This window comes from Caretta caretta, chromosome 2 (genome assembly GCF_965140235.1).
Source record: "Caretta caretta isolate rCarCar2 chromosome 2, rCarCar1.hap1, whole genome shotgun sequence".
NCBI lineage: Eukaryota > Metazoa > Chordata > Testudines > Cheloniidae > Caretta > Caretta caretta.
Genome location: NC_134207.1, coordinates 134,899,940 through 134,912,363, shown reverse-complemented (window position 1 = coordinate 134,912,363; position 12,424 = coordinate 134,899,940). Strand labels below are relative to the sequence as shown.

The 12,424-nt window shown below is 46.3% G+C and overlaps 1 long non-coding RNA gene across 1 annotated transcript in view; it reads right to left on the bottom strand.

The window, feature by feature from the left end:
* Positions 1 to 1,126: 1,126 nt before the first annotated feature.
* The window catches only part of LOC142071099 (uncharacterized), a 130,655-nt gene continuing 119,357 nt past the window's right edge, over positions 1,127 to 12,424 (bottom strand). Inside the window, exon 3 of the long non-coding RNA XR_012667075.1 lies at positions 1,127 to 2,438. This is a non-coding gene — a long non-coding RNA (uncharacterized LOC142071099). The remainder of the gene's footprint in view (positions 2,439 to 12,424) is intronic.

Genomic DNA, 12,424 nt, shown 5'->3' with positions numbered 1-12,424 from the left:
GAATAGAAAGGTATGTTAAAGGAGAGCCACAGTGCACCAGGAAAGACCAGATACTAGTGAACAGTTTTGGAATCTAAGTCAGAGAGAGAGAGAGATTTGATCAGGAGAAGACAGAGGAATTGAAAGCCAGTGAGGGGAGCCAAAGAAAAGCTGCCGGAAAGAAGTCAGAAAATCTGCTGCAGAGAGAGAGAGAGAGGAGAAAACTGGAGTGGAGTCAAGCTGACTGACCAGGAGCTGAGCAGCAACCGCAATTAAAGAAGAATACCAACAGAGTTATAAAGCAACAAAAGTAATTTTAAAAGGGAAACCAACAGATTTATAAAGTAAACTTGCCAGTTAATAATATAATTTTTAGTATAGCATAGTATGTAATAAGTGTGTGTGTGTGTGTGTGTGCGTGCTGTGGCAAATTGCCAGCACTACTTTGATGGGTCTTATGCTTTCTCTTCTTGGGGAGGGTTCAGGGCACCATTTCTTGCTCCTGAACTAGAGTATTAACTGCCCCACTAGTGTCCTAGAGGAGGGGAATGGAGAGGGAGGGAACTGGGCCTGCCCTCTGCTCCGGGTCTCAGCCCAGGGGCCCTCCGGCTAGTAGTAAACGGCTTGAACTAGGCTACTTCCCTCTCCTGCCCTTCAGGTTGTGGGGCTTCCTGCCCTGCACAAACCAGGTGTCCCTTTACCTAGGGTCTTGGTCTTCTTAGCCCACCAAAGCACTTCTCCAAACTCTCCTCTACTTCCCTCCAAACTGCTCTCTGCTCCAACACCAATCCACTCTACTTCAACTCCTCCAAACTGCTCTAATATCTATCCATTCTGCTTCAACTCCTTCCCTTGTCTGATTGAAGCAGGGGGGTTTTATCAGGTGACTGGCTTCAGGTGCTTCAATTGGCTTCATGTGCTTTAATTTATCTATAGCAAACTTTCTTCCCTCTACAGGGAAAAAGGCTCTCTTCTAACACTCTCCTGATGCCCTCTGGCCATGCTGTATCACAGTGTTTAATTGTATTTCACTTATGTAAAACTTAAAGTATGATTTAAGAACTTTTACCTCATGAAGAACAGACTACGGGGATGATAGGCAGGTTATTATAGGTGTTATACCAATAAAATAAAAACCAGCAGAATCTTATTAAAGGGAAAAAGGCAAAATACCACATTTATTGTGAATACAGAAAGAATCATAGTAAGCAGTTAGTTATAGCTATAACATTCCATTCAATCTCATATTTATTCACACATTCATTCATACACACACACACACAGGTTCTGCAAAGTTGTTATCATAGTTACCAGCCTTAGAGTTGCTCATGCCAAGCCACTGGCCAGGTGGCCTGGACATGAGGAGGGAGCAGGGCCTTGGCAGATGCTCATCTGATGCTCCTGGAAATTGGTTTGCAGAATCAGACCCCAAAGTTCTCACTTTCTAGAGTCCATTTTTATAGGAGTTTCTTCTTATGCCAGTCTATGGGAATTGCTTCATCATGCTGTTGCTGAATCAATCAGCAGATAGCACATTCCTGACGGCTCCATGCTGCTAGATGTTATCTTGTTCTTTGGTTCTCCCATTCTTGAGGCTGTTGGGTGGATTCCAGTCTGCCCTCCGGGGGGTCCTCTGGTTATTTCCACTTGACGCCTTCTTCAGCTGATGGACACTGGATTCTTAGGCTGGCACCTCCCTGATCATTCAGTTATTATCCACACCAAGCATCCATCCACATACATCCTCTATCTCTATTTTAATCACAATTGTTAATACAACAAAAGGGCGGGGAGTTTCTGGGTGCTGTTTCTGTTGTTAGAGTATTGCTTTGAGTCTCTCTCTCTGTGAATTGCTTTGAGAACAGACCCTGTCTTAGAATGTACTAACGCAATTAGCAGCTTGCAAGTTTCACACATAGAGGGAGAGAAACAGTACCAAAAACCAAGAGACCTCTTAATTAGTAATACCCTGGAATTTAAACTATGGGGAATCAAACTCATTTGTGATTTTAATACAGAACTTCTTTAATATGATCCAACATAGGGGCATCCCAAAATCCATTTTCCAGGTAACACTTGATGCCACGTGAAATGTTGAGTGGTGGGGTAGAGGAAGGTGCTGTAATGGAGTTTTGCATGCACTTCAAAGGGAGGAAAACCTGAGGTTGTTGAACCTGTAGGTCCACAAAAGTCTGCAGCGTCTGTGTTTGCTGCCAGAGAAATCCCATTATGCCCTGGTGCATCCTCTCCTTTTCCTGCTGGGACTCCGTGGCCTTTCTCCTGTCCAATCTTTCCTTCTCCAGGCTGCCTGCAATGTTTCCTTTGTTCGTGGTCTGATACAACACCAGCTTGCAGGATCTCATTGAACATGAGATACCGACTCCTCTTCTTTCTTCTTATCTGGCTCAGGCATTTTGTGGGTGTGGAGAGAGAATCCCTCTAGGCCACAACAGCAGCAGCTGCAAATAAAATACACAGAGGTACCATTGTCAGTATAGTCACAACAGAAAGTGAAACTTAAGATTCAGAACTCCCTTCCCATGCTCCCTGAAAGTTTTAAACAAGACATTGACACTTCTGCTTCAGAGAGCTTGTGCATGGCGCTGTTCATAGCACCAGCCATGGTGAATATGACCCAGGAGGGGTGAGGGAGATGAGGAGGGAGTTGGTCAGTTGCATGAAACTATGAGTATAGGGCAATGGCACGGAATACTGGCACCCTGTTCCACAGGCGGTGGTGATTTTAACTGATATCTCACTCCTGAGGGTAAAAAAGGCACAGATAGCACAACTGTTACTGGCATCCTGAAGCCCACCAGGCCCATATGCTGCTAGCCTGTGTACTGCAAGGGTGTCTGCTGAAGTTATCACTGACTGGTATGGGAAAGTGTCCTACTGGGGAAGAAGAAATATAGCTGCCATCCCACAAAACCTTTGGGAGAAGATTGCAGAGTACGTCTCAGGAAGATTCAAGGGATATTCTTGGACGGTGTCAACAAATATGTGGACAAGGTGATCCAGTGGATATACTGCTTCTGGAGTTTCAGAAAGCCTTTGACAAGGTCCTAGACCAAAGGCTCTTAAGAAAAGTAAGCAATCATAGGATTACAGGGAAGGCTTCTCATGTGTCAGTAACAGGTTAAAAGATAGGAAATAAAGGGTTGGAATAAATGGTCAATTTTTACAATGACAAGAGGTAAATAGCAGGATCTGTACTGGGACCAGTGCTGTTCAACATATTCATAAATAATCTGGAAAAGGGCATAAAAAGTGAGGTGACAAAGTTTGCAAATGACACAAAATTACTCAAGATAGTTAAGTTCAAAGCAGACTGGGAAGAGCTACAAAGGGATCTCACAAAACTGGGCAACACAATGGCAGATGAATGCAAAGTAATGCATATTGGAAAACATAATCCCAACTATATATACAAAATGATGGGGTCTAAATTTGCTGTTACCACTCAAGAACAATCTTGAAGTCACTGTGCATAATTCTCTGAAAACATCTGCTCAGTTTGCAGCAGCAGTCAAAAAAAAGCTAAGAGAATGTTAGGAACTATTAGGAAATGGATAGATAATGAAACAGAAAACATCATAATGCCACTATATAAATCTATGGTATGCCCATACCTTGACTATTGTGTGCAGTTCTGGTCACCCCATCTCAAAAAAAAAAGAAGATATATTATAATTGGACATGGTACAGAAAAGGGCAACAAAAATTATTAGGGGTATGGAACAGCTTCCATGTGAGGAGAGATTAAAAGGACTGGAACTGTTCATTTTAGAAAAGAGACGATTAAGGCGGGATATGATAGAGGTTCATAAAATCGTGAATAGTGTGGAGAAAGTGAATAAGGGTGTGTTATTTATCCCCTCACATAACATAAAAGCCAGAGGTCACCCAATGAAATTAATAGGCAACAGGCTTAAAACAAACAAAACAATAATCCCATAGGGATTATTCTTCACACAAGGCACAGTCAACCTGTAGAACTAATTGCCCCATTCCTGACAGTGAGGGTCGCCCCATTCCTTATGTTCTACAAGCTAGGGTAGAAGAGGAATTATGGCATTTAGTGACCACAGGGATTATTTTTCACACAAGGCACTGTCAACCTGTGGTACTAATTGCCATGGGATGTTATGAAGGCCAAAAGAATAAGTGGGTTAAAAAAGAACTAGATATATTCATAGAGGATAGGCCCATGAATGGCTATTAGCCAAGATGGTCGGGGATACAACCCCAAGCCCTGGGTATCTGTAAGCCTCTGATTGCCAGAAACTGGGACTAGATGACAGGGGATGGTTCACTCGTTGATTGCCTGTTCTGTTCGTTCCCTCTGAAGCATCTGGCATTGGCCACTGTCAGAAGACAGGATACTGGGCTAGATGGATCATTTATCTGACCCAATATGGCCGTTTTTACATTCTTATTTGTGATCTTCTGGAGCCAAGAACTCCTGAAATGATGTCATTTGATGCTACAGTTAAAGTAGTGACAGATCATTATGGACCAAACCCATCTGCCACTGTCCTGTGGTTTAAATTTAACTCCTGCCTCAGGGTGCCAAATGAATTTGTCTCACAGTTTGTGGAAAATCTATGCTGGCTAGCAGCGCAATGTGAATTTGTAAATGGTCTGGAGGATATTTTATATGGCTGCAGTGTTTGTGGCGTCAATAATGAAGCTATTCAGTGAATGGTTTTGGCAGAGCCCACTCTACTACTCTAGAAAGACATGGATATTGCTGTGGCACTGGAATCAGCCACCAGAGGCACCCACAATCTTTCCCAAATCCCCACCAAGTGGATCAACAAGTTGGGGGATAGGAAAGGGATGGTCAAGCCATGCCAGGAAGGTCCAACCTCGAGACCTGCTAATGCTAAGAAAACAGAGGGTGCTACCAGTGTATGGGGTATGTGTGTGTGTGTGACCATTCTCACATGGAGTGCAGGCATAAAGCCTCAGAGAGTTATTATTGTAAAAAGAAAGGACATTTGGCTAGGTGCTGCAGAACTAGAGACAGGGAATGTGGGGATATCTGGAAGAAGAGGGGGAATAAGAGGCACCATGTGGAAGGAGTGTCAGCAGGGGACCTGGAGGAGGAAGAGCTAGATGAGTTGTATGGTCTCTTGAATCAGACAGACTCCTGTAAGGAACTGATCTTAGTCAAACTACAACTGACTGGGCAGAATGTGAAAATGAAACTTGACCCAGGGGCAGCAGCTATGATATTGGGGCAAGAGACCTACAAAATAATTGCTGATATGTGCTTGGGGTGGGTGTCCACCCTACATCAGACTTGAAGGGGTGTAGGTGGCAAGGTGGGCCAATTAACTTCCAGTGCTGCACCTGGAGGAGAAGCCAAGGAGTAGGGATTAGTTAGATGAGGCTCAGCTGGATGGGAATAGGAGGGGCTTGTATAAAGCCCAGAAGCTGGTCATGGAGGTGAGGCTGTAGTTGCTCTCTGGTAGAAGGGAGGTGTGTTTGGGGCTATAGCAGCAAGTAGCCTACTGTGCCTCTCTGCAAGGAGGGAGTTTGGGCTGGCAAACCTGGAGAAGGGGGAGAGCCAGAGAGGTAGGAAGGGCACAGAGGAAAAGCAGCAAGATATGGGACAGGACAGACCTTGGCTGCTGTTGAGAGGGCCTCTGAGCTGGAAACCAGAGTAGAGGGCAGGCGTGAGTTTCCCTACCAGCCACTGGGGAAGTGGCAGGTACCAGGCAGTGGAGAACAGACTGCCTGGGACAATTTGCCTCAAAAGACTTTGATACCCTGGAAGGGGAGGACCATAACGACTTGGCCTCCTGGCCAAGGAAGGAGCATCCAGCTGTAGCTTGACTAAGATCAGTTCCTTACAAGAGTCCATTTGATTCAGGAGAGCATACAACTCATCTGGCTCTTCCTCCAGGTCAGAGTCCCCAGCTGATGCTCCTTCCACAAAGAGGCAGCTGGAGCGAGAGGTGCAGCAGGGTGAGAGTGGATGATGGGTTGAGAGACCGCCAGAGGATGGCGCAGCACCTGGAGTGGAGTTAATCCCCAGAGTGTCCAGGAGTAGGTGCTGTAATGGTGAATGGACCCTGTGACATTGCCTCAACTTGACTCTATCCCCTACCTGAGCTATACTGAAGTCCTTCACCAGGGACAAAATTCCTATACTGGGAAGGGTGGAAGTTGAGGAAGTCGAGAGGACTCATCTCCCTTTCTATGTAGCAGTAGCTGGGGCAGGGCCAAAGTTTTTGCATGGAATTGGCTTTCCACTTTAAAGCTGGACTGGAAAAGACTCCTGGGACCTTTGTATCACCTAAGCACAGGATCGATCAATGACCTTTTGGAAAACCATAAGCAAGTATTTAGAGAAGAGCTGGGAGAACTCCAGAATCTCAAGATGAAAATACATGTAGCTCCCACTGCATGCCCTTGATTTTTGCGGGCGTTGCCCCCTTCCTTATGCTCTACAAGCTAGGGTAGAAGAGGAATCATGGCACTGAGAGACCACAGGGATTATCCAACCAATGAAATTCTCTGAATGGGATGCTTCGGTAGTGCATGTAGCTGGTGGCTCTGTACGTATATTCAGTGATTATAAACAAACTGTAAACCAACCTTCCCACTCTTAGCATTATCCCATTTCTTGTATAGAAGAGCTAAACAAAAGCTGGCAGGTGAAGTATTGTTTACCAAGCTAGATATGTTGCATACTTCCCAATCGCTAGTCTGGAGGAACACTTGGAGGGTTTGGCACTATGAACACACGTAAGGGGCTCTATCAGTATACCCGCTTACAGAGGGGGATGAAGATATATTGAGGCCCTGGGTACAAAGAACATTTGGGCCTCCCACAACCCCCCTCTTCCATGGGGCCCTACCCTGGCTCCTTCCCTTCCCACCAAGGCCCCACTCCTTGGCGTAGCCAGACCATGGTAAGAACTGTCCAGGGAGCCCTGCGGGTCATGGGCTGGGGCTGCTCTCAGACTCCCCGGCCCAAGGCAGGTGCAGGGTCCAGGGCTCCCCACAGCTTCCTGAGCTCCCTGGCCAGCTCTTACCACAGCCTAAGGAAGTGGTCCCCAAACTGTGGGGCATGGCCCCCTAGGGAGACATGGAGGAACAGTCAGGTGTGGGGGGGTGCAGCAGGGCCCAGCCCTACCCACACCTCTGCTCTGGCCCCACCCAAGCCCTGCCCCCAGCCCCAGCTATGACTCTGCTCCCAGCTACAGCCCCACTCACAGCCCCAAACTGTAGGCCCTGGCCCCATTCCTGGCCCTGGCTCCTGCAGGGGAGGGGGATGGCAGGGGAGATGAACGAGGTAATGGGGAGTGTGACTGAAAAAGTTTGTGGACCCCTGGCCTAGGGTGACCATATGTCCCATTTTGGCCCCAGACGTCCTGGCTTTTTTGGCAAAATTGGGCACTTGTCCCATTTGCTCTTGCCAACTGATCACCATACAGTAAGTTGCCACTGCCTGCTTACCATTAAGGATTTTCTCTGCTTGTGCTATCTTCCAAAGGATCATGGAAGGGTTATTGGTTGGACTGTGCCATGTTGTGGTATACCTAGACAATGCTCTTCTGATAGGAGAGACAGAAGTGGAACATCTGTGGTACCTAGACAAAGTCCTACAAAGGTAAAGGGAAGCTGGTTGTCACTCAAGCACTTGAAGTGTGTTTTCATGGCCAGGAGGTGGTTTAGTTAGGATATTGTGTTTTGGGGAAAGGACTGCAATCACTAGGAAAAAAGGTTAAAGCCATCAGAGAAACACCAGTTCCAAAAAACTTGAGTAAGCTCAAGGCATACCTTGGCTTTTTAAAATTATTTTGGACAATTCTTAAAAAAATCTGTTTATGCCACTTGACCTCCCTTCGTGCATTGCTAATAAAAGTATCAGAATGGCATTGGGGGTAAGGATCAGGAGATCACCTTCAAAGAAACCAAAGAACTTCTGAAGTCAGCCAAACTCCTGGTGCATTTTGACCCCAAGCATGCCCGGTTACTTGTGATACTTCACGCTACAGTGTGCAGTACTTTTGCATTAAAAAAGTACTGCAGGGGGCTGACAGGGGCCACTCTGCTATGCCTCATGCTCCTTATTGTCAGCAGAACAATGGCATTTCCAGTTAGATAAGGAAAGTTTGGCTATTGTCTTTGCTGTCAGGAAGTTCTATCAAGATGTCTATTGGCAACAATTCACTATAACAACTGACCATAAGCCAGTTTTAGGACTTCTGGGGAAAGCCAAATCTATTTCCCCTTTGGCTTCTGTATGCTTGCAATGTTGGGAATTATTGATAACAGCCTACCAATAATAGCTGATCTATAAGCCTGGACTGGCAATTGCTAATGCAGATAGCCACAGTTGGCTCCTGGTGGGTAGAACACCAGAAGACCCTCTTGTACCTCAAGAAGGGTTGCTAGCTTTAGCTGGAGTGCAAGAAGCTCCACTAAGCAGATTTTCACAGGCATGGAGAACTAAGTCTCCAAAGCAGTGTTCTCCTCTGGGGATCAGGAGTCATAATATTTCTCCAGGCAAGAAAGTTAATACTGCAGGAACTGCACAGAGCTTACCCTGGGATAATCTAAATGAAAACTCTGGCCAGAAGTTACATCTGATGGCACAGGCGAGATAGAGCAAGTATTACTGGGCTGACGCACATGGCAGCAGTTAAGAAAATTGCCTCCAGTAGCAAATTTATTACCATGGGAATGGCTAGGAAGCCTTGGATCAGACAACTCATCAACTATACTGTTCCTGTCCTTAGGTCAATATTCCTTGTAGAGGTGGATGTGTATTCTAAGTTGATGGAAGTCATTCCAGTCAGAGGAGCTACTTCATCTGTAACTATTGAGGAGCTTTGTTTCTCGTTTAGCACACATGGATTGCCTGAGACCATGGATTCTGACAATGCTAGTGTCTTTACCAGGAAAGAATTCCAGGCCTTTTTGAGGGCCAATGAGATGAAACGCATAACATCTGCTCCCTACCACCCACCCATACATGGATTGGCAGAAAGCGTGGTTCAGTCTTTTAAGAATGGACTGAGGAAGCTAATTGAGGGGTTGCTGTGGACCAGGCTGTCTCAGTTTTTGAGTAATTATAGAACAGCCCCTCATGCCATGATGGTGGTATTGCCTGCAGAACTACTGATGAGGCAACTGATATAAACTTGCTGGAGTTTCTTGAAACCTTGCCTGCAGAAATAGGTGTGTCAACATTAACAAAATATGAAACACAATCATAACCATCAACAGGGCACTTGCTTTTTGTCTCCTAGAGTACTTTTAGGGTTCTCAGTTTTGTGGGAATGCCTAAGTGGTTGCTTGGCACAATCGTAAAAGCTACAGGTCAGGTTGCTGTAGAAGATGGCATATCAATCTTCTTCTTTCCTGTGGAGAATGCCAGGAACCTGAGTCAGGTTCTGAGGACTCACCATCTCCAGCTGTGATGGTGGATCAGCAGCCTCTACTGTTTCTGTGATTTACCCAAGCTCAGAGTTGGGGGAGGTAGTCTACTGTAGAAGCAGGTACTGGAATGGACCTCTTGAGGAAATCTCAGTCCTGAGGCCCCTGTGAAATAACTGCCTGTCCTGGCACACCAGGAACATCTACCCCAGTCTGCTGCCAATCCACAAGATGACACAAGTCCCCTGCCCACTTAAGTCTGTAGATAGAGTGTATGTGCATGGGTGTGTGACTTGGGACAGAGTAATCTTCCTTTTCCTTTTTTACCACATGAGGTTGGGTAGCCTACCCTGCACCTCTAGTTAGAGTTCTAGTTACTATATTGAGGTGTTGATTTTCCTATCAAGGAATTTTGGTTGAACTTTGAGGATGTATCTTGGGGGTTCAGGATAGTTATTTTAGGATAGTCCCTAAACATGTATTTCAGGGAGTTTTGCCTGGTCTTGGGTTGCCAGCGGTCTAACTGCACAAACCCAAACACCCTTGCCCCACCCCTACCCCATCCCTGATCCAAGGCCACGCCCCTGCCCCTTCTCCAAGGCCCCACCCACACTCATTCCAGCCCCCCTCCCTCCATCATGTGCTCTCCCTCACCCTAACTCACTTTCACCGGGTTGGGGCAGGGGTGTGGGATGGGGTGCGGGCTCTGAGCTGGGGGGGTGGGGCCGAGGGGTTCAGAGTGTGGGAGGGGGCTCTGGGCTGAGCTTGGGGCAGGGGGTTAGGGTACAGGATGGTTTTTGGCATGCGGGCTCTGGAAGGGCGTTTGGGTGCAGGAGGGGGCTCAGGGAGAGGACTCAGGGCTGGGGCAGGGGGTTGGGGTGCAGGAGGGGGTTCCAACCTGGGGAAGTGGGTTTGGGGTGCAGGCTCTGGGAGGGAGTTTGGGTGTGGGAGTGGGCTCAGGGCTGGGGCAGGGGATTGGGGTTTGGGCAGGGGTTCAGGGTGCAGGCTTCAGCTGGGCATTGCTTACCTTGGCTGGTTCCCGGAAGCAGTGGCATGTCTGGCAGCAGCTCCTAGGCTCACGGGCAGCCTGGTGGTTCTGTTTGCTGCCCTTACTTGCAAGTACTGCCCCCACAGCTCCCATTCCCGTTCCCCATTCCCAGCCAATGGGAGCTGCGGAGTTGGTGCTCGGGGCGGGGCAGCACGCAGAGACCCCCGCCCTGGCCATGCCTCCTCCTAGGCACCATTGCTGGACATGTCATCGCTTCTGGGAGCTGCACGGAGCCAGGGCAGGTAGGGAGCCTGCCTTAGCCCTGCTGCACCACCTGACTTCTAGCAGCCTAAAATCTCCTGGATTGGCTTCAGTAGCCTTCAGGAGATACATCCTGATTCCAGGAGACTCCCGGTCAAAGTGGGAGGGTTGGCAACCCTAGTCTGCTCCCTGGGGCCTATTTTGTAAGTTAATAAAGAAGCAGTTGTTGAGAATAGACCCAGTGTGTTGTGCTCCCTACATACTCTGAGCAGCTAATAGCTAGCAAAGAATATAGAATTCCAGGTTTGAAAAGATTTATTAGGCCATTTTGTTGCTTCACATCCTATCAATGCAGGATTAATACCTACAATATATTTCTTTTATATCACTTCAAAATCCAGCATCAGTGCAGTATTTCAGACTCATTACATTTTAAAGCCCAGGGAAACAGTGGTGGACAAGTTTTGTAAACAAGTTTGGAGATGATTATTTGCTGGAGTTTAAATTTCTGAAGTGATCTTTGAGTAATAAATAGTAATAAAATGATCATTGTTTAATCTTGTTATGTCTTGTCTCCTCAGGAGACAATTAAACATACCTTTTGTAGAGACACTAGAAACCTAGAGTTTATCGCTCCAAATGCTGACATTGCACTAGTCTTATTTCCAGATTTATCCTGCATATAAGCAGCTGTGGTCCATTGTTACAAAATAGATCAAGGCTTAAAGTAGAATTAAATGAATGGGGTGGAGGGAATTCTACAGTATTTCCCTAAACTTCTATGGTTGAATGTATTCCACTAGATATTTGCATTATTATTTCTGTGACTTAAGAATCAAAAACCTTTCTGTCAACAAACAGCATACACAGGTCCCCTGATCTTCTATACCTTGATAATGTCCATCTGTCTTGTCTTTACTCGATACATCATATATTTCATTTTCTTAATCCATTTTATTGACTGCTATTTGATTGGCCTTTGTCATGTTTCTCTTTAAGACTGAAAACAAGGTTAGTATTCCATTGTATTAAGATTCCTTAACATTACTATCTGATACTCAAACCTTATGATTAAATACTGCAGTTTGCAAGATCTCGTTATACATTTTAAAATGAGATTGTTCCTGTTAGGCACAGTCCTGCATTGGGGGTGGCGCAGAGTAGCATAAAAGCAGATTTACACTCACTCCCGGGGGAACACAAGAGTCATTCTGCCTCGGAGAAGAGTTCATCAAAGCATAGGAAAAGGGCACAGCTACCATACTACTTTAGCATGTTCCTTACTGTGTAGCTGGCCAGTTCAACTGAGTGTGGGGGAAGAGTCATTGCTCCACTTACTTGCTGAAAATCTCCATCCCTTACCTCTCTTTGCTGTGTCCTCAGGGAGTAATTACAGAGCAGTCTCTGAACACAGGGAAGACAATTTGCATAGCTCTTATGTGGGTTGTGAAAGGAGGTGTGGGCAAAGGAGGCTCTTTACGCCTTCTCCCCCTAATATCCACCTGTGTAAGGGCCTAGCAGAATCACAAGTGTCTGACTGTTTGTGGGTATAGGTATGCTTAATAGCTACATATTCATGTGTGCATACCTTTCTGTTGGTTGTTTTTCCTAATACAGTCCTGCCCTTGTGTCACTTTGGTATGAAAGTTTCAGCTTGTGTGGTGTGAGTTCGATTCAACTGCTAAAATGAGTTGAGTAAAAAGTTTACTCTCCATGGCCATCTGCTTCGCCTCAGTGATTGTCACAGTTTAGGGCATCTGCACCTGTATTCCCCCTCTATGGTCCAGCAAGGGCATC